Source organism: Schistocerca gregaria, unplaced genomic scaffold, assembly GCF_023897955.1.
Source record: "Schistocerca gregaria isolate iqSchGreg1 unplaced genomic scaffold, iqSchGreg1.2 ptg000180l, whole genome shotgun sequence".
Lineage (NCBI taxonomy): Eukaryota > Metazoa > Arthropoda > Insecta > Orthoptera > Acrididae > Schistocerca > Schistocerca gregaria.
This window is the reverse complement of record NW_026061730.1, coordinates 11,028,749-11,053,192: the sequence shown is the minus strand read 5'-3', so window position 1 is coordinate 11,053,192 and position 24,444 is coordinate 11,028,749. Positions and strand designations below refer to the sequence as shown.

The 24,444-nt window shown below is 49.5% G+C and overlaps 13 non-coding genes across 13 annotated transcripts; all 13 read left to right on the top strand.

Moving 5' to 3' along the window:
- Window positions 1–1,220: 1,220 nt before the first annotated feature.
- Trnat-agu (transfer RNA threonine (anticodon AGU)) lies at window positions 1,221–1,294 on the top strand. The gene has a single exon. It is a non-coding gene; the product is annotated as a tRNA-Thr (tRNA).
- A 2,865-nt stretch (window positions 1,295–4,159) lies between these two features.
- On the top strand, window positions 4,160–4,233 carry Trnat-agu (transfer RNA threonine (anticodon AGU)). Its single transcript has one exon. It is a non-coding gene; the product is annotated as a tRNA-Thr (tRNA).
- Window positions 4,234–5,618: 1,385 nt separating this feature from the next.
- Trnat-agu (transfer RNA threonine (anticodon AGU)) lies at window positions 5,619–5,692 on the top strand. Its single transcript has one exon. It is a non-coding gene; the product is annotated as a tRNA-Thr (tRNA).
- Window positions 5,693–7,077: 1,385 nt separating this feature from the next.
- Window positions 7,078–7,151, top strand: Trnat-agu (transfer RNA threonine (anticodon AGU)). The gene has a single exon. It is a non-coding gene; the product is annotated as a tRNA-Thr (tRNA).
- Window positions 7,152–8,536: 1,385 nt separating this feature from the next.
- On the top strand, window positions 8,537–8,610 carry Trnat-agu (transfer RNA threonine (anticodon AGU)). The gene has a single exon. It is a non-coding gene; the product is annotated as a tRNA-Thr (tRNA).
- Window positions 8,611–9,996: 1,386 nt separating this feature from the next.
- Window positions 9,997–10,070, top strand: Trnat-agu (transfer RNA threonine (anticodon AGU)). The gene has a single exon. It is a non-coding gene; the product is annotated as a tRNA-Thr (tRNA).
- A 1,387-nt stretch (window positions 10,071–11,457) lies between these two features.
- Trnat-agu (transfer RNA threonine (anticodon AGU)) lies at window positions 11,458–11,531 on the top strand. The gene has a single exon. It is a non-coding gene; the product is annotated as a tRNA-Thr (tRNA).
- Window positions 11,532–12,917: 1,386 nt separating this feature from the next.
- Window positions 12,918–12,991, top strand: Trnat-agu (transfer RNA threonine (anticodon AGU)). Its single transcript has one exon. It is a non-coding gene; the product is annotated as a tRNA-Thr (tRNA).
- A 2,839-nt stretch (window positions 12,992–15,830) lies between these two features.
- On the top strand, window positions 15,831–15,904 carry Trnat-agu (transfer RNA threonine (anticodon AGU)). Its single transcript has one exon. It is a non-coding gene; the product is annotated as a tRNA-Thr (tRNA).
- Window positions 15,905–17,290: 1,386 nt separating this feature from the next.
- Trnat-agu (transfer RNA threonine (anticodon AGU)) lies at window positions 17,291–17,364 on the top strand. The gene has a single exon. It is a non-coding gene; the product is annotated as a tRNA-Thr (tRNA).
- A 1,386-nt stretch (window positions 17,365–18,750) lies between these two features.
- Window positions 18,751–18,824, top strand: Trnat-agu (transfer RNA threonine (anticodon AGU)). The gene has a single exon. It is a non-coding gene; the product is annotated as a tRNA-Thr (tRNA).
- A 1,386-nt stretch (window positions 18,825–20,210) lies between these two features.
- Trnat-agu (transfer RNA threonine (anticodon AGU)) lies at window positions 20,211–20,284 on the top strand. Its single transcript has one exon. It is a non-coding gene; the product is annotated as a tRNA-Thr (tRNA).
- Window positions 20,285–21,681: 1,397 nt separating this feature from the next.
- Trnat-agu (transfer RNA threonine (anticodon AGU)) lies at window positions 21,682–21,755 on the top strand. The gene has a single exon. It is a non-coding gene; the product is annotated as a tRNA-Thr (tRNA).
- The last annotated feature ends 2,689 nt before the right edge of the window (window positions 21,756–24,444 follow it).

Here is a 24,444-nt window from a genome sequence, read left to right as displayed (position 1 = left end):
CCGGTGTTGCTGGTTGTGACTGCTGATAACAGATGCCGTAGCAATCAATTCATGGAGTGAGTTGTATGTTTTGCGATAGTCTGTCTCTGACAAGGAAGCACAGGTGATATAGGTGCGAACACAGGAAGCTTGCAGCCCCTCGCTGCCTGCAGACACAGAGCAGCCACACTAGAAGAGCAGCCTAAGCAGTAGGCGAAATGTGCTCATTCGCTTTGGCGCGACGTCGAACTATAAATAAGTCTGTCACTAGCGTGAGCGTCGTGTAAAGTCGGAAAAGTCATCTGCATGGGTGATTGCCAAGTTTGGGGAGCGTTTCGTAGTACGATCAGTGCAATGGGGACGCGGAAACTTGCTGTGTCCCAGTGTTTTGCAGTTGGACGACAAGAGTTTTACACAGTAGCAAAGAGCGAGGCACTGAGTTGGCATGAACAATGGAGAGCACAATGGGGCTCGAGATGTGCTTGTTACCTCAGGTGCTGTGTGATTGTGGACAAGGAGTGAAATGGACCAATTTGTGACCGCCCTTTCAATTTAAGACGTTCAAAACAGACGGAATTTGCATTCGTAATACCAGAGCATCGGAACTACTTGGAACTCTTGTGTATATGAACGTGTCCGCGCCTTTGTATTCTGGTACCTTCGCCGCTACAAACCAACCAACCATCGTGTCCGTGCACATCAGAGTCGCAAAGAATGGAGAACAGCCAGGCTTGGTCGTGTGTGTAGCTGTAGCTCAGTTGGCAGATCGTTCGCTTAGCGTGTGAACGGTCTCGGGTTCAAGCCCCGGCTCCTCCATGTTTTGTGGTCAGTGCATGGTAAGTGTTGGTCGCGGCGAACATAAACGCACGCAAGAAGTTGCAAAACCAGCGTCACAGACTGATATGATGTATACTGTCATAAGGAGAGCAAGATGTAAGTGTGGGGACCGGCTGTTATCGTGGTGTTATCGAGTGCAGATCTGTCTTAGATATCACGGCTTAACGTCATTGAAGTCTAGAGGTGGACAACACGTTCGTCTTACTCAGAGCGGTGTCTGAACTCTATTTTCGACGTTATGCGTGCCACTTTCATTGTGGCCAACTACGATTCGATACAGAGTGCACGAAACCTGAAAGACACCCTCACTGATACATAGAGAGTAGTGTTTGTCTGCGGAATAATGGGAGTGCAAGGGTCTGTGACGTTGATATGACTGTATGTAGCACTACTAGTTATCGGGGGGTGGGCGTAGCTCAGATGGTAGAGCGCTCGCTTAGTGTGCGAGAGGTACTGGGATCGATACCCAGCGCCTCCAGAATTTTTAACACACCTACATGCGCACCTTGCCATGCAAGTGGAATAATTCCCAACCCGCAGAGGTGTGTAGGCAGATACAAGCGAACGATTAGCATCCACAATTGCGCCGATTTCACGTAAATCCCACTGCACGTTGCCATTCTTTGCGTGCAGTCGGCTGCTACCGGTGTTGCTGGTTGTGACTGCTGATAACAGATGCCGTAGCAATCAATTCATGGAGTGAGTTGTATGTTTTGCGATAGTCTGTCTCTGACAAGGAAGCACAGGTGATATAGGTGCGAACACAGGAAGCTTGCAGCCCCTCGCTGCCTGCAGACACAGAGCAGCCACACTAGAAGAGCAGCCTAAGCAGTAGGCGAAATGTGCTCATTCGCTTTGGCGCGACGTCGAACTATAAATAACTCTGTCTCTAGCGTGAGCGTTGCGTGAGCGTCGTGTAAAGTCGGAAAAGTCATCTGCATGGGTGATTGCCAAGTTTGGGGGAGTGTTTCGTAGTACGATCAGTGCAATGATCTGTCTCGCGTGTGTGTGTCCCAGTGTTTTGCAGTAGGACGACAAGAGTTTTACACAGTAGCAAAGAGCGAGGCACTGAGTTGGCATGAACAATGGAGAGCATAATGGGGCTCGAGATGTGCTTGTTACCTCAGGTGCTGTGTGATTGTGGACAAGGAGTGAAATGGACCAATTTGTGACGGCCCTTTCAATTTAAGACGTTCAAAACAGACGGAATTTGCATTCGTAATACCAGAGCATCGGAACTACTTGGAACTCTTGTGTATATGAACGTGTCCGCGCCTTTGTATTCTGGTACCTTCGCCGCTACAAACCAACCAACCATCGTGTCCGTGCACATCAGAGTCGCAAAGAATGGAGAACAGCCAGGCTTGGTCGTGTGTGTAGCTGTAGCTCAGTTGGCAGATCGTTCGCTTAGCGTGTGGACGGTCTCGGGTTCAAGCCCCGGCTCCTCCATGTTTTGTGGTCAGTGCATGGTAAGTGTTGGTCGGGGCGAACATAAACGCACGCAAGAAGTTGCAAAACCAGCGTCACAGACTGATATGATGTATACTGTCATAAGGAGAGCAAGATGTAAGTGTGGGGACCGGCTGTTATCGTGGTGTCATCGAGTGCAGATCTGTCTTAGGTATCACGGCTTAACGTCATTGAAGTCTAGAGGTGGACAACACGTTCGTGTTACTCAGAGCGGTGTCTGAACTCTATTTTCGACGTTATGCGTGCCACTTTCATTGTGGCCAACTACGATTCGATACAGAATGTACGAAACCTGAAAGACACCCTCACTGATACATAGAGAGTAGTGTTTGTCTGCGGAATAATGGGAGTGCAAGGGTCTGTGACGTTGATATGACTGTATGTAGCACTACTAGTTATCGGGGGGGGGGGGGGTGGGCGTAGCTCAGATGGTAGAGCGCTCGCTTAGTGTGCGAGAGGTAGTGGGATCGATACCCAGCGCCTCCAGAATTTTTAACACACCTACATGCGCACCTTGCCATGCAAGTGGAATAATTCCCAACCCGCAGAGGTGTGTAGGCAGATACAAGCGAACGATTAGCATCCACAATTGCGGCGATTTCACGTAAATCCCACTGCACGTTGCCATTCTTTGCGTGCAGTCGGCTGCTACCGGTGTTGCTGGTTGTGACTGCTGATAACAGATGCCGTAGCAATCAATTCATGGAGTGAGTTGTATGTTTTGCGATAGTCTGTCTCTGACAAGGAAGCACAGGTGATATAGGTGCGAACACAGGAAGCTTGCAGCCCCTCGCTGCCTGCAGACACAGAGCAGCCACACTAGAAGAGCGGACTAAGCAGTAGGCGAAATGTGCTCATTCGCTTTGGCGCGACGTCGAACTATAAATAAGGCTGTCACTAGCGTGAGCGTCGTGTAAAGTCGGAAAAGTCATCTGCATGGGTGATTGCCAAGTTTGGGGAGCGTTTCGTAGTACGATCAGTGCAATGGGGACGCGGAAACTTGTTGTGTCCCAGTGTTTTGCAGTTGGACGACAAGAGTTTTACACAGTAGCAAAGAGCGAGGCACTGAGTTGGCATGAACAATGGAGAGCACAATGGGGCTCGAGATATGCTTGTTACCTCAGGTGCTGTGTGATTGTGGACAAGGAGTGAAATGGACCAATTTTTGACCGCCCTTTCAATTTAAGACGTTCAAAACAGACGGAATTTGCATTCGTAATACCAGAGCATCGAAACTACTTGGAACTCTTGTGTATATGAACGTGTCCGCGCCTTTGTATTCTGGTACCTTCGCCGCTACAAACCAACCAACCATCGTGTCCTTGCACATCAGAGTCGCAAAGAATAGAGAATAGCCAGGCTTGGTCGTGTGTGTAGCTGTAGCTCAGTTGGCAGATCGTTCGCTTAGCGTGTGGACGGTCTCGGGTTCAAGCCCCGGCTCCTCCATGTTTTGTGGTCAGTGCATGGTAAGTGTTGGTCGGGGCGAACATAAACGCACGCAAGAAGTTGCAAAACCAGCGTCACAGACTGATATGATGTATACTGTCATAAGGAGAGCAAGATGTAAGTGTGGGGACCGGCTGTTATCGTGGTGTCATCGAGTGCAGATCTGTCTTAGGTATCACGGCTTAACGTCATTGAAGTCTAGAGGTGGACAACACGTTCGTGTTACTCAGAGCGGTGTCTGAACTCTATTTTCGACGTTATGCGTGCCACTTTCATTGTGGCCAACTACGATTCGATACAGAATGCACGAAACCTGAAAGACACCCTCACTGATACATAGAGAGTAGTGTTTGTCTGCGGAATAATGGGAGTGCAAGGGTCTGTGACGTTGATATGACTGTATGTAGCACTACTAGTTATCGGGGGGGGTGGGCGTAGCTCAGATGGTAGAGCGCTCGCTTAGTGTGCGAGAGGTACTGGGATCGATACCCAGCGCCTCCAGAATTTTTAACACACCTACATGCGCACCTTGCCATGCAAGTGGAATAATTCCCAACCCGCAGAGGTGTGTAGGCAGATACAAGCGAACGATTAGCATCCACAATTGCGCCGATTTCACGTAAATCCCACTGCACGTTGCCATTCTTTGCGTGCAGTCGGCTGCTACCGGTGTTGCTGGTTGTGACTGCTGATAACAGATGCCGTAGCAATCAATTCATGGAGTGAGTTGTATGTTTTGCGATAGTCTGTCTCTGACAAGGAAGCACAGGTGATATAGGTGCGAACACAGGAAGCTTGCAGCCCCTCGCTGCCTGCAGACACAGAGCAGCCACACTAGAAGAGCGGACTAAGCAGTAGGCGAAATGTGCTCATTCGCTTTGGCGCGACGTCGAACTATAAATAAGGCTGTCACTAGCGTGAGCGTCGTGTAAAGTCGGAAAAGTCATCTGGATGGGTGATTGCCAAGTTTGGGGAGCGTTTCGTAGTACGATCAGTGCAATGGGGACGCGGAAGCTTGCTGTGTCCCAGTGTTTTGCAGTTGAACGACAAGAGTTTTACACAGTAGCAAAGAGCGAGGCACTGAGTTGGCATGAACAATGGAGAGCACAATGGGGCTCGAGATGTGCTTGTTACCTCAGGTGCTGTGTGATTGTGGACAAGGAGTGAAATGGACCAATTTGTGACCGCCCTTTCAATTTAAGACGTTCAAAACAGACGGAATTTGCATTCGTAATACCAGAGCATCGGAACTACTTGGAACTCTTGTGTATATGAACGTGTCCGCGCCTTTGTATTCTGGTACCTTCGCCGCTACAAACCAACCAACCTTCGTGTCCGTGCACATCAGAGTCGCAAAGAATGGAGAACAGCCAGGCTTGGTCGTGTGTGTAGCTGTAGCTCAGTTGGCAGATCGTTCGCTAAGCGTGTGAACGGTCTCGGGTTCAAGCCCCGGCTCCTCCATGTTTTGTGGTCAGTGCATGGTAAGTGTTGGTCGCGGCGAACATAAACGCACGCAAGAAGTTGCAAAACCAGCGTCACAGACTGATATGATGTATACTGTCATAAGGAGAGCAAGATGTAAGTGTGGGGACCGGCTGTTATCGTGGTGTTATCGAGTGCAGATCTGTCTTAGATATCACGGCTTAACGTCATTGAAGTCTAGAGGTGGACAACACGTTCGTCTTACTCAGAGCGGTGTCTGAACTCTATTTTCGACGTTATGCGTGCCACTTTCATTGTGGCCAACTACGATTCGATACAGAATGCACGAAACCTGAAAGACACCCTCACTGATACATAGAGAGTAGTGTTTGTCTGCGGAATAATGGGAGTGCAAGGGTCTGTGACGTTGATATGACTGTATGTAGCACTACTAGTTATCGGGGGGTGGGCGTAGCTCAGATGGTAGAGCGCTCGCTTAGTGTGCGAGAGGTACTGGGATCGATACCCAGCGCCTCCAGAATTTTTAACACACCTACATGCGCACCTTGCCATGCAAGTGGAATAATTCCCAACCCGCAGAGGTGTGTAGGCAGATACAAGCGAACGATTAGCATCCACAATTGCGCCGATTTCACGTAAATCCCACTGCACGTTGCCATTCTTTGCGTGCAGTCGGCTGCTACCGGTGTTGCTGGTTGTGACTGCTGATAACAGATGCCGTAGCAATCAATTCATGGAGTGAGTTGTATGTTTTGCGATAGTCTGTCTCTGACAAGGAAGCACAGGTGATATAGGTGCGAACACAGGAAGCTTGCAGCCCCTCGCTGCCTGCAGACACAGAGCAGCCACACTAGAAGAGCGGCCTAAGCAGTAGGCGAAATGTGCTCATTCGCTTTGGCGCGACGTCGAACTATAAATAAGGCTGTCACTAGCGTGAGCGTCGTGTAAAGTCGGAAAAGTCATCTGCATGGGTGATTGCCAAGTTTGGGGAGCGTTTCGTAGTACGATCAGTGCAATGGGGACGCGGAAACTTGCTGTGTCCCAGTGTTTTGCAGTTGGACGACAAGAGTTTTACACAGTAGCAAAGAGCGAGGCACTGAGTTGGCATGAACAATGGAGAGCACAATGGGGCTCGAGATGTGCTTGTTACCTCAGGTGCTGTGTGATTGTGGACAAGGAGTGAAATGGACCAATTTGTGACCGCCCTTTCAATTTAAGACGTTCAAAACAGACGGAATTTGCATTCGTAATACCAGAGCATCGGAACTACTTGGAACTCTTGTGTATATGAACGTGTCCGCGCCTTTGTATTCTGGTACCTTCGCCGCTACAAACCAACCAACCATCGTGTCCGTGCACATCAGAGTCGCAAAGAATGGAGAACAGCCAGGCTTGGTCGTGTGTGTAGCTGTAGCTCAGTTGGCAGATCGTTCGCTTAGCGTGTGAACGGTCTCGGGTTCAAGCCCCGGCTCCTCCATGTTTTGTGGTCAGTGCATGGTAAGTGTTGGTCGCGGCGAACATAAACGCACGCAAGAAGTTGCAAAACCAGCGTCACAGACTGATATGATGTATACTGTCATAAGGAGAGCAAGATGTAAGTGTGGGGACTGGCTGCTATCGTGGTGTTATCGAGTGCAGATCTGTCTTAGGTATCACGGCTTAACGTCATTGAAGTCTAGAGGTGGACAACACGTTCGTCTTACTCAGAGCGGTGTCTGAACTCTATTTTCGACGTTATGCGTGCCACTTTCATTGTGGCCAACTACGATTCGATACAGAATGCACGAAACCTGAAAGACACCCTCACTGATACATAGAGAGTAGTGTTTGTCTGCGGAATAATGGGAGTGCAAGGGTCTGTGACGTTGATATGACTGTATGTAGCACTACTAGTTATCGGGGGGTGGGCGTAGCTCAGATGGTAGAGCGCTCGCTTAGTGTGCGAGAGGTACTGGGATCGATACCCAGCGCCTCCAGAATTTTTAACACACCTACATGCGCACCTTGCCATGCAAGTGGAATAATTCCCAACCGGCAGAGGTGTGTAGGCAGATACAAGCGAACGATTAGCATCCACAATTGCGCCGATTTCACGTAAATCCCACTGCACGTTGCCATTCTTTGCGTGCAGTCGGCTGCTACTGGTGTTGCTGGTTGTGACTGCTGATAACAGATGCCGTAGCAATCAATTCATGGAGTGAGTTGTATGTTTTGCGATAGTCTGTCTCTGACAAGGAAGCACAGGTGATATAGGTGCGAACACAGGAAGCTTGCAGCCCCTCGCTGCCTGCAGACACAGAGCAGCCACACTAGAAGAGCGGCCTAAGCAGTAGGCGAAATGTGCTCATTCGCTTTGGCGCGACGTCGAACTATAAATAAGGCTGTCACTAGCGTGAGCGTCGTGTAAAGTCGGAAAAGTCATCTGCATGGGTGATTGCCAAGTTTGGGGAGCGTTTCGTAGTACGATCAGTGCAATGGGGACGCGGAAACTTGTTGTGTCCCTGTGTTTTGCAGTTGGACGACAAGAGTTTTACACAGTAGCAAAGAGCGAGGCACTGAGTTGGCATGAACAATGGAGAGCACAATGGGGCTCGAGATATGCTTGTTACCTCAGGTGCTGTGTGATTGTGGACAAGGAGTGAAATGGACCAATTTTTGACCGCCCTTTCAATTTAAGACGTTCAAAACAGACGGAATTTGCATTCGTAATACCAGAGCATCGAAACTACTTGGAACTCTTGTGTATATGAACGTGTCCGCGCCTTTGTATTCTGGTACCTTCGCCGCTACAAACCAACCAACCATCGTGTCCTTGCACATCAGAGTCGCAAAGAATGGAGAATAGCCAGGCTTGGTCGTGTGTGTAGCTGTAGCTCAGTTGGCAGATCGTTCGCTTAGCGTGTGGACGGTCTCGGGTTCAAGCCCCGGCTCCTCCATGTTTTGTGGTCAGTGCATGGTAAGTGTTGGTCGGGGCGAACATAAACGCACGCAAGAAGTTGCAAAACCAGCGTCACAGACTGATATGATGTATACTGTCATAAGGAGAGCAAGATGTAAGTGTGGGGACCGGCTGTTATCGTGGTGTCATCGAGTGCAGATCTGTCTTAGGTATCACGGCTTAACGTCATTGAAGTCTAGAGGTGGACAACACGTTCGTGTTACTCAGAGCGGTGTCTGAACTCTATTTTCGACGTTATGCGTGCCACTTTCATTGTGGCCAACTACGATTCGATACAGAATGCACGAAACTTGAAAGACACCCTCACTGATACATAGAGAGTAGTGTTTGTCTGCGGAATAATGGGAGTGCAAGGGTCTGTGACGTTGATATGACTGTATGTAGCACTACTAGTTATCGGGGGGTGGGCGTAGCTCAGATGGTAGAGCGCTCGCTTAGTGTGCGAGAGGTACTGGGATCGATACCCAGCGCCTCCAGAATTTTTAACACACCTACATGCGCACCTTGCCATGCAAGTGGAATAATTCCCAACCGGCAGAGGTGTGTAGGCAGATACAAGCGAACGATTAGCATCCACAATTGCGCCGATTTCACGTAAATCCCACTGCACGTTGCCATTCTTTGCGTGCAGTCGGCTGCTACTGGTGTTGCTGGTTGTGACTGCTGATAACAGATGCCGTAGCAATCAATTCATGGAGTGAGTTGTATGTTTTGCGATAGTCTGTCTCTGACAAGGAAGCACAGGTGATATAGGTGCGAACACAGGAAGCTTGCAGCCCCTCGCTGCCTGCAGACACAGAGCAGCCACACTAGAAGAGCGGCCTAAGCCGTAGGCGAAATGTGCTCATTCGCTTTGGCGCGACGTCGAACTATAAATAAGGCTGTCACTAGCGTGAGCGTCGTGTAAAGTCGGAAAAGTCATCTGCATGGGTGATTGCCAAGTTTGGGGAGCGTTTCGTAGTACGATCAGTGCAATGGGGACGCGGAAACTTGTTGTGTCCCAATGTTTTGCAGTTGGACGACAAGAGTTTTACACAGTAGCAAAGAGCGAGGCACTGAGTTGGCATGAACAATGGAGAGCACAATGAGGCTCGAGATGTGCTTGTTACCTCAGGTGCTGTGTGATTGTGGACAAGGAGTGAAATAGACCAATTTGTGACCGCCCTTTCAATTTAAGACGTTCAAAACAGACGGAATTTGCATTCGTAATACCAGAGCATCGGAACTACTTGGAACTCTTGTGTATATGAACGTGTCCGCGCCTTTGTATTCTGGTACCTTCGCCGCTACAAACCAACCAACCATCGTGTCCGTGCACATCAGAGTCGCAAAGAATGGAGAACAGCCAGGCTTGGTCGTGTGTGTAGCTGTAGCTCAGTTGGCAGATCGTTCGCTTAGCGTGTGAACGGTCTCGGGTTCAAGCCCCGGCTCCTCCATGTTCTGTGGTCAGTGCATGGTAAGTGTTGGTCGCGGCGAACATAAACGCACGCAAGAAGTTGCAAAACCAGCGTCACAGACTGATATGATGTATACTGTCATAAGGAGAGCAAGATGTAAGTGTGGGGACCGGCTGTTATCGTGGTGTTATCGAGTGCAGATCTGTCTTAGGTATCACGGCTTAACGTCATTGAAGTCTAGAGGTGGACAACACGTTCGTCTTACTCAGAGCGGTGTCTGAACTCTATTTTCGACGTTATGCGTGCCACTTTCATTGTGGCCAACTACGATTCGATACAGAATGCACGAAACCTGAAAGACACCCTCACTGATACATAGAGAGTAGTGTTTGTCTGCGGAATAATGGGAGTGCAAGGGTCTGTGACGTTGATATGACTGTATGTAGCACTACTAGTTATCGGGGGGGTGGGCGTAGCTCAGATGGTAGAGCGCTCGCTTAGTGTGCGAGAGGTACTGGGATCGATACCCAGCGCCTCCAGAATTTTTAACACACCTACATGCGCACCTTGCCATGCAAGTGGAATAATTCCCAACCGGCAGAGGTGTGTAGGCAGATACAAGCGAACGATTAGCATCCACAATTGCGCCGATTTCACGTAAATCCCACTGCACGTTGCCATTCTTTGCGTGCAGTCGGCTGCTACTGGTGTTGCTGGTTGTGACTGCTGATAACAGATGCCGTAGCAATCAATTCATGGAGTGAGTTGTATGTTTTGCGATAGTCTGTCTCTGACAAGGAAGCACAGGTGATATAGGTGCGAACACAGGAAGCTTGCAGCCCCTCGCTGCCTGCAGACACAGAGCAGCCACACTAGAAGAGCGGCCTAAGCAGTAGGCGAAATGTGCTCATTCGCTTTGGCGCGACGTCGAACTATAAATAAGGCTGTCACTAGCGTGAGCGTCGTGTAAAGTCGGAAAAGTCATCTGCATGGGTGATTGCCAAGTTTGGGGAGCGTTTCGTAGTACGATCAGTGCAATGGGGACGCGGAAACTTACTGTGTCCCAGTGTTTTGCAGTTGGACGACAAGAGTTTTACACAGTAGCAAAGAGCGAGGCACTGAGTTGGCATGAACAATGGAGAGCACAATGGGGCTCGAGATGTGCTTGTTACCTCAGGTGCTGTGTGATTGTGGACAAGGAGTGAAATAGACCAATTTGTGACCGCCCTTTCAATTTAAGACGTTCAAAACAGACGGAATTTGCATTCGTAATACCAGAGCATCGGAACTACTTGGAACTCTTGTGTATATGAACGTGTCCGCGCCTTTGTATTCTGGTACCTTCGCCGCTACAAACCAACCAACCATCGTGTCCGTGCACATCAGAGTCGCAAAGAATGGAGAACAGCCAGGCTTGGTCGTGTGTGTAGCTTTAGCTCAGTTGGCAGATCGTTCGCTTAGCGTGTGAACGGTCTCGGGTTCAAGCCCCGGCTCCTCCATGTTCTGTGGTCAGTGCATGGTAAGTGTTGTTCGCGGCGAACATAAACGCACGCAAGAAGTTGCAAAACCAGCGTCACAGACTGATATGATGTATACTGTCATAAGGAGAGCAAGATGTAAGTGTGGGGACCGGCTGTTATCGTGGTGTTATCGAGTGCAGATCTGTCTTAGGTATCACGGCTTAACGTCATTGAAGTCTAGAGGTGGACAACACGTTCGTCTTACTCAGAGCGGTGTCTGAACTCTATTTTCGACGTTATGCGTGCCACTTTCATTGTGGCCAACTACGATTCGATACAGAATGCACGAAACCTGAAAGACACCCTCACTGATACATAGAGAGTAGTGTTTGTCTGCGGAATAATGGGAGTGCAAGGGTCTGTGACGTTGATATGACTGTATGTAGCACTACTAGTTATCGGGGGGGGTGGGCGTAGCTCAGATGGTAGAGCGCTCGCTTAGTGTGCGAGAGGTACTGGGATCGATACCCAGCGCCTCCAGAATTTTTAACACACCTACATGCGCACCTTGCCATGCAAGTGGAATAATTCCCAACCGGCAGAGGTGTGTAGGCTGATACAAGCGAACGATGAGCATCCACAATTGCGCCGATTTCACGTAAATCCCACTGCACGTTGCCATTCTTTGCGTGCAGTCGGCTGCTACTGGTGTTGCTGGTTGTGACTGCTGATAACAGATGCCGTAGCAATCAATTCATGGAGTGAGTTGTATGTTTTGCGATAGTCTGTCTCTGACAAGGAAGCACAGGTGATATAGGTGCGAACACAGGAAGCTTGCAGCCCCTCGCTGCCTGCAGACACAGAGCAGCCACACTAGAAGAGCGGCCTAAGCAGTAGGCGAAATGTGCTCATTCGCTTTGGCGCGACGTCGAACTATAAATAAGGCTGTCACTAGCGTGAGCGTCGTGTAAAGTCGGAAAAGTCATCTGCATGGGTGATTGCCAAGTTTGGGGAGCGTTTCGTAGTACGATCAGTGCAATGGGGACGCGGAAACTTGCTGTGTCCCAGTGTTTTGCAGTTGGACGACAAGAGTTTTACACAGTAGCAAAGAGCGAGGCACTGAGTTGGCATGAACAATGGAGAGCACAATGGGGCTCGAGATGTGCTTGTTACCTCAGGTGCTGTGTGATTGTGGACAAGGAGTGAAATAGACCAATTTGTGACCGCCCTTTCAATTTAAGACGTTCAAAACAGACGGAATTTGCATTCGTAATACCAGAACATCGGAACTACTTGGAACTCTTGTGTATATGAACGTGTCCGCGCCTTTGTATTCTGGTACCTTCGCCGCTACAAACCAACCAACCATCGTGTCCGTGCACATCAGAGTCGCAAAGAATGGAGAACAGCCAGGCTTGGTCGTGTGTGTAGCTGTAGCTCAGTTGGCAGATCGTTCGCTTAGCGTGTGAACGGTCTCAGGTTCAAGCCCCGGCTCCTCCATGTTCTGTGGTCAGTGCATGGTAAGTGTTGGTCGCGGCGAACATAAACGCACGCAAGAAGTTGCAAAACCAGCGTCACAGACTGATATGATGTATACTGTCATAAGGAGAGCAAGATGTAAGTGTGGGGACCGGCTGTTATCGTGGTGTTATCGAGTGCAGATCTGTCTTAGGTATCACGGCTTAACGTCATTGAAGTCTAGAGGTGGACAACACGTTCGTCTTACTCAGAGCGGTGTCTGAACTCTATTTTCGACGTTATGCGTGCCACTTTCATTGTGGCCAACTACGATTCGATACAGAATGCACGAAACCTGAAAGACACCCTCACTGATACATAGAGAGTAGTGTTTGTCTGCGGAATAATGGGAGTGCAAGGGTCTGTGACGTTGATATGACTGTATGTAGCACTACTAGTTATCGGGGGGGTGGGCGTAGCTCAGATGGTAGAGCGCTCGCTTAGTGTGCGAGAGGTACTGGGATCGATACCCAGCGCCTCCAGAATTTTTAACACACCTACATGCGCACCTTGCCATGCAAGTGGAATAATTCCCAACCGGCAGAGGTGTGTAGGCTGATACAAGCGAACGATGAGCATCCACAATTGCGCCGATTTCACGTAAATCCCACTGCACGTTGCCATTCTTTGCGTGCAGTCGGCTGCTACTGGTGTTGCTGGTTGTGACTGCTGATAACAGATGCCGTAGCAATCAATTCATGGAGTGAGTTGTATGTTTTGCGATAGTCTGTCTCTGACAAGGAAGCACAGGTGATATAGGTGCGAACACAGGAAGCTTGCAGCCCCTCGCTGCCTGCAGACACAGAGCAGCCACACTAGAAGAGCGGCCTAAGCAGTAGGCGAAATGTGCTCATTCGCTTTGGCGCGACGTCGAACTATAAATAAGGCTGTCACTAGCGTGAGCGTCGTGTAAAGTCGGAAAAGTCATCTGCATGGGTGATTGCCAAGTTTGGGGAGCGTTTCGTAGTACGATCAGTGCAATGGGGACGCGGAAACTTGCTGTGTCCCAGTGTTTTGCAGTTGGACGACAAGAGTTTTACACAGTAGCAAAGAGCGAGGCACTGAGTTGGCATGAACAATGGAGAGCACAATGGGGCTCGAGATGTGCTTGTTACCTCAGGTGCTGTGTGATTGTGGACAAGGAGTGAAATAGACCAATTTGTGACCGCCCTTTCAATTTAAGACGTTCAAAACAGACGGAATTTGCATTCGTAATACCAGAGCATCGGAACTACTTGGAACTCTTGTGTATATGAACGTGTCCGCGCCTTTGTATTCTGGTACCTTCGCCGCTACAAACCAACCAACCATCGTGTCCGTGCACATCAGAGTCGCAAAGAATGGAGAACAGCCAGGCTTGGTCGTGTGTGTAGCTGTAGCTCAGTTGGCAGATCGTTCGCTTAGCGTGTGAACGGTCTCGGGTTCAAGCCCCGGCTCCTCCATGTTCTGTGGTCAGTGCATGGTAAGTTTTGGTCGCGGCGAACATAAACGCACGCAAGAAGTTGCAAAACCAGCGTCACAGACTGATATGATGTATACTGTCATAAGGAGAGCAAGATGTAAGTGTGGGGACCGGCTGTTATCGTGGTGTTATCGAGTGCAGATCTGTCTTAGGTATCACGGCTTAACGTCATTGAAGTCTAGAGGTGGACAACACGTTCGTCTTACTCAGAGCGGTGTCTGAACTCTATTTTCGACGTTATGCGTGCCACTTTCATTGTGGCCAACTACGATTCGATACAGAATGCACGAAACCTGAAAGACACCCTCACTGATACATAGAGAGTAGTGTTTGTCTGCGGAATAATGGGAGTGCAAGGGTCTGTGACGTTGATATGACTGTATGTAGCACTACTAGTTATCGGGGGGGTGGGCGTAGCTCAGATGGTAGAGCGCTCGCTTAGTGTGCGAGAGGTACTGGGATCGATACCTCCAGAATTTTTAACACACCTACATGCGCACCTTGCCATGCAAGTGGAATAATTCCCAACCGGCAGAGGTGTGTAGGCAGATACAAGCGAACGATTAGCATCCACAATTGCGCCGATTTCACGTAAATCCCACTGCACGTTGCCATTCTTTGCGTGCAGTCGGCTGCTACTGGTGTTGCTGGTTGTGACTGCTGATAACAGATGCCGTAGCAATCAATTCATGGAGTGAGTTGTATGTTTTGCGATAGTCTGTCTCTGACAAGGAAGCACAGGTGATATAGGTGCGAACACAGGAAGCTTGCAGCCCCTCGCTGCCTGCAGACACAGAGCAGCCACACTAGAAGAGCGGCCTAAGCAGTAGGCGAAATGTGCTCATTCGCTTTGGCGCGACGTCGAACTATAAATAAGGCTGTCACTAGCGTGAGCGTCGTGTAAAGTCGGAAAAGTCATCTGCATGGGTGATTGCCAAGTTTGGGGAGCGTTTCGTAGTACGATCAGTGCAATGGGGACGCGGAAACTTGCTGTGTCCCAGTGTTTTGCAGTTGGACGACAAGAGTTTTACACAGTAGCATAGAGCGAGGCACTGAGTTGGCATGAACAATGGAGAGCACAATGGGGCTCGAGATGTGCTTGTTACCTCAGGTGCTGTGTGATTGTGGACAAGGAGTGAAATAGACCAATTTGTGACCGCCCTTTCAATTTAAGACGTTCAAAACAGACGGAATTTGCATTCGTAATACCAGAGCATCGGAACTACTTGGAACTCTTGTGTATATGAACGTGTCCGCGCCTTTGTATTCTGGTACCTTCGCCGCTACAAACCAACCAACCATCGTGTCCGTGCACATCAGAGTCGCAAAGAATGGAGAACAGCCAGGCTTGGTCGTGTGTGTAGCTGTAGCTCAGTTGGCAGATCGTTCGCTTAGCGTGTGAACGGTCTCGGGTTCAAGCCCCGGCTCCTCCATGTTCTGTGGTCAGTGCATGGTAAGTGTTGGTCGCGGCGAACATAAACGCACGCAAGAAGTTGCAAAACCAGCGTCACAGACTGATATGATGTATACTGTCATAAGGAGAGCAAGATGTAAGTGTGGGGACCGGCTGTTATCGTGGTGTCATCGAGTGCAGATCTGTCTTAGGTATCACGGCTTAACGTCATTGAAGTCTAGAGGTGGACAACACGTTCGTCTTACTCAGAGCGGTGTCTGAACTCTATTTTCGACGTTATGCGTGCCACTTTCATTGTGGCCAACTACGATTCGATACAGAATGCACGAAACCTGAAAGACACCCTCACTGATACATAGAGAGTAGTGTTTGTCTGCGGAATAATGGGAGTGCAAGGGTCTGTGACGTTGATATGACTGTATGTAGCACTACTAGATATCGGGGGGGTGGGCGTAGCTCAGATGGTAGAGCGCTCGCTTAGTGTGCGAGAGGTACTGGGATCGATACCCAGCGCCTCCAGAATTTTTAACACACCTACATGCGCACCTTGCCATGCAAGTGGAATAATTCCCAACCGGCAGAGGTGTGTAGGCAGATACAAGCGAACGATTAGCATCCACAATTGCGCCGATTTCACGTAAATCCCACTGCACGTTGCCATTCTTTGCGTGCAGTCGGCTGCTACTGGTGTTGCTGGTTGTGACTGCTGATAACAGATGCCGTAGCAATCAATTCATGGAGTGAGTTGTATGTTTTGCGATAGTCTGTCTCTGACAAGGAAGCACAGGTGATATAGGTGCGAACACAGGAAGCTTGCAGCCCCTCGCTGCCTGCAGACACAGAGCAGCCACACTAGAAGAGCGGCCTAAGCAGTAGGCGAAATGTGCTCATTCGCTTTGGCGCGACGTCGAACTATAAATAAGGCTGTTACTAGCGTGAGCGTCGTGTAAAGTCGGAAAAGTCATCTGCATGGGTGATTGCCAAGTTTGGGGAGCGTTTCGTAGTACGATCAGTGCAATGGGGACGCGGAAACTTGTTGTGTCCCAGTGTTTTGCAGTTGGACGACAAGAGTTTTACACAGTAGCAAAGAGCGAGGCACTGAGTTGGCATGAACAATGGAGAGCACAATGGGGCTCGAGATGTGCTTGTTACCTCAGGTGCTGTGTGATTGTGGACAAGGAGTGAAATAGACCAATTTGTGACCGCCCTTTCAATTTAAGACGTTCAAAACAGACGGAATTTGCATTCGTAATACCAGAGCATCGGAACTACTTGGAACTCTTGTGTATATGAACGTGTCCGCGCCTTTGTATTCTGGTACCTTCGCCGCTACAAACCAACCAACCATCGTGTCCGTGCACATCAGAGTCGCAAAGAATGGAGAACAGCCAGGCTTGGTCGTGTGTGTAGCTGTAGCTCAGTTGGCAGATCGTTCGCTTAGCGTGTGAACGGTCTCGGGTTCAAGCCCCGGCTCCTCCATGTTCTGTGGTGAGTGCATGGTAAGTGTTGGTCGCGGCGAACATAAACGCACGCAAGAAGTTGCAAAACCAGCGTCACAGACTGATATGATGTATACTGTCATAAGGAGAGCAAGATGTAAGTGTGGGGACCGGCTGTTATCGTGGTGTTATCGAGTGCAGATCTGTCTTAGGTATCACGGCTTAACGTCATTGAAGTCTAGAGGTGGACAACACGTTCGTCTTACTCAGAGCGGTGTCTGAACTCTATTTTCGACGTTATGCGTGCCACTTTCATTGTGGCCAACTACGATTCGATACAGAATGCACGAAACCTGAAAGACACCCTCACTGATACATAGAGAGTAGTGTTTGTCTGCGGAATAATGGGAGTGCAAGGGTCTGTGACGTTGATATGACTGTATGTAGCACTACTAGTTATCGGGGGGGTGGGCGTAGCTCAGATGGTAGAGCGCTCGCTTAGTGTGCGAGAGGTACTGGGATCGATACCCAGCGCCTCCAGAATTTTTAACACACCTACATGCGCACCTTGCCATGCAAGTGGAATAATTCCCAACCGGCAGAGGTGTGTAGGCAGATACAAGCGAACGATGAGCATCCACAATTGCGCCGATTTCACGTAAATCCCACTGCACGTTGCCATTCTTTGCGTGCAGTCGGCTGCTACTGGTGTTGCTGGTTGTGACTGCTGATAACAGATGCCGTAGCAATCAATTCATGGAGTGAGTTGTATGTTTTGCGATAGTCTGTCTCTGACAAGGAAGCACAGGTGATATAGGTGCGAACACAGGAAGCTTGCAGCCCCTCGCTGCCTGCAGACACAGAGCAGCCACACTAGAAGAGCGGCCTAAGCAGTAGGCGAAATGTGCTCATTCGCTTTGGCGCGACGTCGAACTATAAATAAGGCTGTTACTAGCGTGAGCGTCGTGTAAAGTCGGAAAAGTCATCTGCATGGGTGATTGCCAAGTTTGGGGAGCGTTTCGTAGTACGATCAGTGCAATGGGGACGCGGAAACTTGTTGTGTCCCAGTGTTTTGCAGTTGGACGACAAGAGTTTTACACAGTAGCAAAGAGCGAGGCACTGAGTTGGCATGAACAATGGAGAGCACAATGGGGCTCGAGATGTGCTTGTTACCTCAGGTGCTGTGTGATTGTGGACAAGGAGTGAAATAGACCAATTTGTGACCGCCCTTTCAATTTAAGACGTTCAAAACAGACGGAATTTGCATTCGTAATACCAGAGCATCGGAACTACTTGGAACTCTTGTGTATATGAACGTGTCCGCGCCTTTGTATTCTGGTACCTTCGCCGCTACAAACCAACCAACCATCGTGTCCGTGCACATCAGAGTCGCAAAGAATGGAGAACAGCCAGGCTTGGTCGTGTGTGTAGCTGTAGCTCAGTTGGCAGATCGTTCGCTTAGCGTGTGAACGGTCTCGGGTTCAAGCCCCGGCTCCTCCATGTTCTGTGGTGAGTGCATGGTAAGTGTTGGTCGCGGCGAACATAAACGCACGCAAGAAGTTGCAAAACCAGCGTCACAGACTGATATGATGTATACTGTCATAAGGAGAGCAAGATGTAAGTGTGGGGACCGGCTGTTATCGTGGTGTTATCGAGTGCAGATCTGTCTTAGGTATCACGGCTTAACGTCATTGAAGTCTAGAGGTGGACAACACGTTCGTCTTACTCAGAGCGGTGTCTGAACTCTATTTTCGACGTTATGCGTGCCACTTTCATTGTGGCCAACTACGATTCGATACAGAATGCACGAAACCTGAAAGACACCCTCACTGATACATAGAGAGTAGTGTTTGTCTGCGGAATAATGGGAGTGCAAGGGTCTGTGACGTTGATATGACTGTATGTAGCACTACTAGTTATCGGGGGGGTGGGCGTAGCTCAGATGGTAGAGCGCTCGCTTAGTGTGCGAGAGGTACTGGGATCGATACCCAGCGCCTCCAGAATTTTTAACACACCTACATGCGCACCTTGCCATGCAAGTGGAATAATTCCCAACCGGCAGAGGTGTGTAGGCAGATACAAGCGAACGATGAGCATCCACAATTGCGCCGATTTCACGTAAATCCCACTGCACGTTGCCATTCTTTGCGTGCAGTCGGCTGCTACTGGTGTTGCTGGTTGTGACTGCTGATAACAGATGCCGTAGCAATCAATTCATGGAGTGAGTTGTATGTTTTGCGATAGTCTGTCTCTGACAAGGAAGCACAGGTGATATAGGTGCGAACACAGGAAGCTTGCAGCCCCTCGCTGCCTGCAGACACAGAGCAGCCACACTAGAAGAGCGGCCTAAGCAGTAGGCGAAATGTGCTCATTCGCTTTGGCGCGACGTCGAACTATAAATAAGGCTGTCACTAGCGTGAGCGTCGTGTAAAGTCGGAAAAGTCATCTGCATGGGTGATTGCCAAGTTTGGGGAGCGTTTCGTAGTACGATCAGTGCAATGGGGACGCGGAAACTTGCTGTGTCCCAGTGTTTTGCAGTTGGACGACAAGAGTTTTACACAGTAGCATAGAGCGAGGCACTGAGTTGGCATGAACAATGGAGAGCACAATGGGGCTCGAGATGTGCTTGTTACCTCTGGTGCTGTGTGATTGTGGACAAGGAGTGAAATAGACCAATTTGTGACCGCCCTTTCAATTTAAGACGTTCAAAACAGACGGAATTTGCATTTGTAATACCAGAGCATCGGAACTACTTGGAACTCTTGTGTATATGAACGTGTCCTCGCCTTTGTATTCTGGTACCTTCGCCGCTACAAACCAACCAACCATCGTGTCCGTGCACATCAGAGTCGCAAAGAATGGAGAACAGCCAGGCTTGGTCGTGTGTGTAGCTGTAGCTCAGTTGGCAGATCGTTCGCTTAGCGTGTGAACGGTCTCGGGTTCAAGCCCCGGCTCCTCCATGTTCTGTGGTCAGTGCATGGTAAGTGTTGGTCGCGGCGAACATAAACGCACGCAAGAAGTTGCAAAACCAGCGTCACAGACTGATATGATGTATACTGTCATAAGGAGAGCAAGATGTAAGTGTGGGGACCGGCTGTTATCGTGGTGTTATCGAGTGCAGATCTGTCTTAGGTATCACGGCTTAACGTCATTGAAGTCTAGAGGTGGACAACACGTTCGTCTTACTCAGAGCGGTGTCTGAACTCTATTTTCGACGTTATGCGTGCCACTTTCATTGTGGCCAACTACGATTCGATACAGAATGCACGAAACCTGAAAGACACCCTCACTGATACATAGAGAGTAGTGTTTGTCTGCGGAATAATGGGAGTGCAAGGGTCTGTGACGTTGATATGACTGTATGTAGCACTACTAGTTATCGGGGGGGTGGGCGTAGCTCAGATGGTAGAGCGCTCGCTTAGTGTGCGAGAGGTACTGGGATCGATACCCAGCGCCTCCAGAATTTTTAACACACCTACATGCGCACCTTGCCATGCAAGTGGAATAATTCCCAACCGGCAGAGGTGTGTAGGCAGATACAAGCGAACGATTAGCATCCACAATTGCGCCGATTTCACGTAAATCCCACTGCACGTTGCCATTCTTTGCGTGCAGTCGGCTGCTACTGGTGTTGCTGGTTGTGACTGCTGATAACAGATGCCGTAGCAATCAATTCATGGAGTGAGTTGTATGTTTTGCGATAGTCTGTCTCTGACAAGGAAGCACAGGTGATATAGGTGCGAACACAGGAAGCTTGCAGCCCCTCGCTGCCTGCAGACACAGAGCAGCCACACTAGAAGAGCGGCCTAAGCAGTAGGCGAAATGTGCTCATTCGCTTTGGCGCGACGTCGAACTATAAATAAGGCTGTCACTAGCGTGAGCGTTGCGTGAGCGTCGTGTAAAGTCGGAAAAGTCATCTGCATGGGTGATTGCCAAGTTTGGGGAGCGTTTCGTAGTACGATCAGTGCAATGGGGACGCGGAAACTTGCTGTGTCCCAGTGTTTTGCAGTTGGACGACAAGAGTTTTACACAGTAGCAAAGAGCGAGGCACTGAGTTGGCATGAACAATGGAGAGCACAATGGGGCTCGAGATGTGCTTGTTACCTCAGGTGCTGTGTGATTGTGGACAAGGAGTGAAATAGACCAATTTGTGACCGCCCTTTCAATTTAAGACGTTCAAAACAGACGGAATTTGCATTCGTAATACCAGAGCATCGGAACTACTTGGAACTCTTGTGTATATGAACGTGTCCGCGCCTTTGTATTCTGGTACCTTCGCCGCTACAAACCAACCAACCATCGTGTCCGTGCACATCAGAGTCGCAAAGAATGGAGAACAGCCAGGCTTGGTCGTGTGTGTAGCTGTAGCTCAGTTGGCAGATCGTTCGCTTAGCGTGTGAACGGTCTCGGGTTCAAGCCCCGGCTCCTCCATGTTCTGTGGTCAGTGCATGGTAAGTGTTGGTCGGGGCGAACATAAACGCACGCAAGAAGTTGCAAAACCAGCGTCACAGACTGATATGATGTATACTGTCATAAGGAGACCAAGATGTAAGTGTGGGGACCGGCTGTTATCGTGGTGTTATCGAGTGCAGATCTGTCTTAGGTATCACGGCTTAACGTCATTGAAGTCTAGAGGTGGACAACACGTTCGTCTTACTCAGAGCGGTGTCTGAACTCTATTTTCGACGTTATGCGTGCCACTTTCATTGTGGCCAACTACGATTCGATACAGAATGCACGAAACCTGAAAGACACCCTCACTGATACATAGAGAGTAGTGTTTGTCTGCGGAATAATGGGAGTGCAAGGGTCTGTGACGTTGATATGACTGTATGTAGCACTACTAGTTATCGGGGGGGTGGGCGTAGCTCAGATGGTAGAGCGCTCGCTTAGTGTGCGAGAGGTACTGGGATCGATACCCAGCGCCTCCAGAATTTTTAACACACCTACATGCGCACCTTGCCATGCAAGTGGAATAATTCCCAACCGGCAGAGGTGTGTAGGCTGATACAAGCGAACGATGAGCATCCACAATTGCGCCGATTTCACGTAAATCCCACTGCACGTTGCCATTCTTTGCGTGCAGTCGGCTGCTACTGGTGTTGCTGGTTGTGACTGCTGATAACAGATGCCGTAGCAATCAATTCATGGAGTGAGTTGTATGTTTTGCGATAGTCTGTCTCTGACAAGGAAGCACAGGTGATATAGGTGCGAACACAGGAAGCTTGCAGCCCCTCGAAGCCTGCAGACACAGAGCAGCCACACTAGAAGAGCGGCCTAAGCAGTAGGCGAAATGTGCTCATTCGCTTTGGCGCGACGTCGAACTATAAATAAGGCTGTCACTAGCGTGAGCGTCGTGTAAAGTCGGAAAAGTCATCTGCATGGGTGATTGCCAAGTTTGGGGAGCGTTTCGTAGTACGATCAGTGCAATGGGGACGCGGAAACTTGTTGTGTCCCAGTGTTTTGCAGTTGGACGACAAGAGTTTTACACAGTAGCAAAGAGCGAGGCACTGAGTTGGCATGAACAATGGAGAGCACAATGGGGCTCGAGATGTGCTTGTTACCTCAGGTGCTGTGTGATTGTGGACAAGGAGTGAAATGGACCAATTTGTGACCGCCCTTTCAATTTAAGACGTTCAAAACAGACGGAATTTGCATTCGTAATACCAGAGCATCGAAACTACTTGGAACTCTTGTGTATATGAACGTGTCCGCGCCTTTGTATTCTGGTACCTTCGCCGCTACAATCCAACCAACCATCGTGTCCGTACACATCAGAGTCGCAAAGAATGGAGAATAGCCAGGCTTGGTCGTGTGTGTAGCTGTAGCTCAGTTGGCAGATCGTTCGCTTAGCGTGTGGACGGTCTCGGGTTCAAGCCCCGGCTCCTCCATGTTTTGTGGTCAGTGCATGGTAAGTGTTGGTCGGGGCGAACATAAACGCACGCAAGAAGTTGCAAAACCAGCGTCACAGACTGATATGATGTATACTGTCATAAGGAGAGCAAGATGTAAGTGTGGGGACCGGCTGTTATCGTGGTGTCATCGAGTGCAGATCTGTCTTAGGTATCACGGCTTAACGTCATTGAAGTCTAGAGGTGGACAACACGTTCGTCTTACTCAGAGCGGTGTCTGAACTCTATTTTCGACGTTATGCGTGCCACTTTCATTGTGGCCAACTACGATTCGATACAGAATGCACGAAACCTGAAAGACACCCTCACTGATACATAGAGAGTAGTGTTTGTCTGCGGAATAATGGGAGTGCAAGGGTCTGTGACGTTGATATGACTGTATGTAGCACTACTAGTTATCGGGGGGGTGGGCGTAGCTCAGATGGTAGGGCGCTCGCTTAGTGTGCGAGAGGTACTGGGATCGATACCCAGCGCCTCCAGAATTTTTAACACACCTACATGCGCACCTTGCCATGCAAGTGGAATAATTCCCAACCGGCAGAGGTGTGTAGGCAGATACAAGCGAACGATTAGCATCCACAATTGCGCCGATTTCACGTAAATCCCACTGCACGTTGCCATTCTTTGCGTGCAGTCGGCTGCTACTGGTGTTGCTGGTTGTGACTGCTGATAACAGATGCCGTAGCAATCAATTCATGGAGTGAGTTGTATGTTTTGCGATAGTCTGTCTCTGACAAGGAAGCACAGGTGATATAGGTGCGAACACAGGAAGCTTGCAGCCCCTCGCTGCCTGCAGACACAGAGCAGCCACACTAGAAGAGCGGCCTAAGCAGTAGGCGAAATGTGCTCATTCGCTTTGGCGCGACGTCGAACTACAAATAAGGCTGTCACTAGCGTGAGCGTTGCGTGAGCGTCGTGTAAAGTCGGAAAAGTCATCTGCATGGGTGATTGCCAAGTTTGGGGAGCGTTTCGTAGTACGATCAGTGCAATGGGGACGCGGAAAATTGCTGTGTCTCAGTGTTTTGCAGTTGGACGACAAGAGTTTTACACAGTAGCAAAGAGCGAGGCACTGATTTGGCATGAACAATGGAGAGCACAATGGGGCTCGAGATGTGCTTGTTACCTCAGGTGCTGTGTGATTGTGGACAAGGAGTGAAATGGACCAATTTGTGACCGCCCTTTCAATTTAAGACGTTCAAAACAGACGGAATTTGCATTCGTAATACCAGAGCATCGGAACTACTTGGAACTCTTGTGTATATGAACGTGTCCGCGCCTTTGTATTCTGGTACCTTCGCCGCTACAAACCAACCAACCATCGTGTCCGTGCACATCAGAGTCGCAAAGAATGGAGAACAGCCAGGCTTGGTCGTGTGTGTAGCTGTAGCTCAGTTGGCAGATCGTTCGCTTAGCGTGTGAACGGTCTCGGGTTCAAGCCCCGGCTCCTCCATGTTCTGTGGTCAGTGCATGGTAAGTGTTGGTCGCGGCGAACATAAACGCACGCAAGAAGTTGCAAAACCAGCGTCACAGACTGATATGATGTATACTGTCATAAGGAGACCAAGATGTAAGTGTGGGGACCGGCTGTTATCGTGGTGTTATCGAGTGCAGATCTGTCTTAGGTATCACGGCTTAACGTCATTGAAGTCTAGAGGTGGACAACACGTTCGTCTTACTCAGAGCGGTGTCTGAACTCTATTTTCGACGT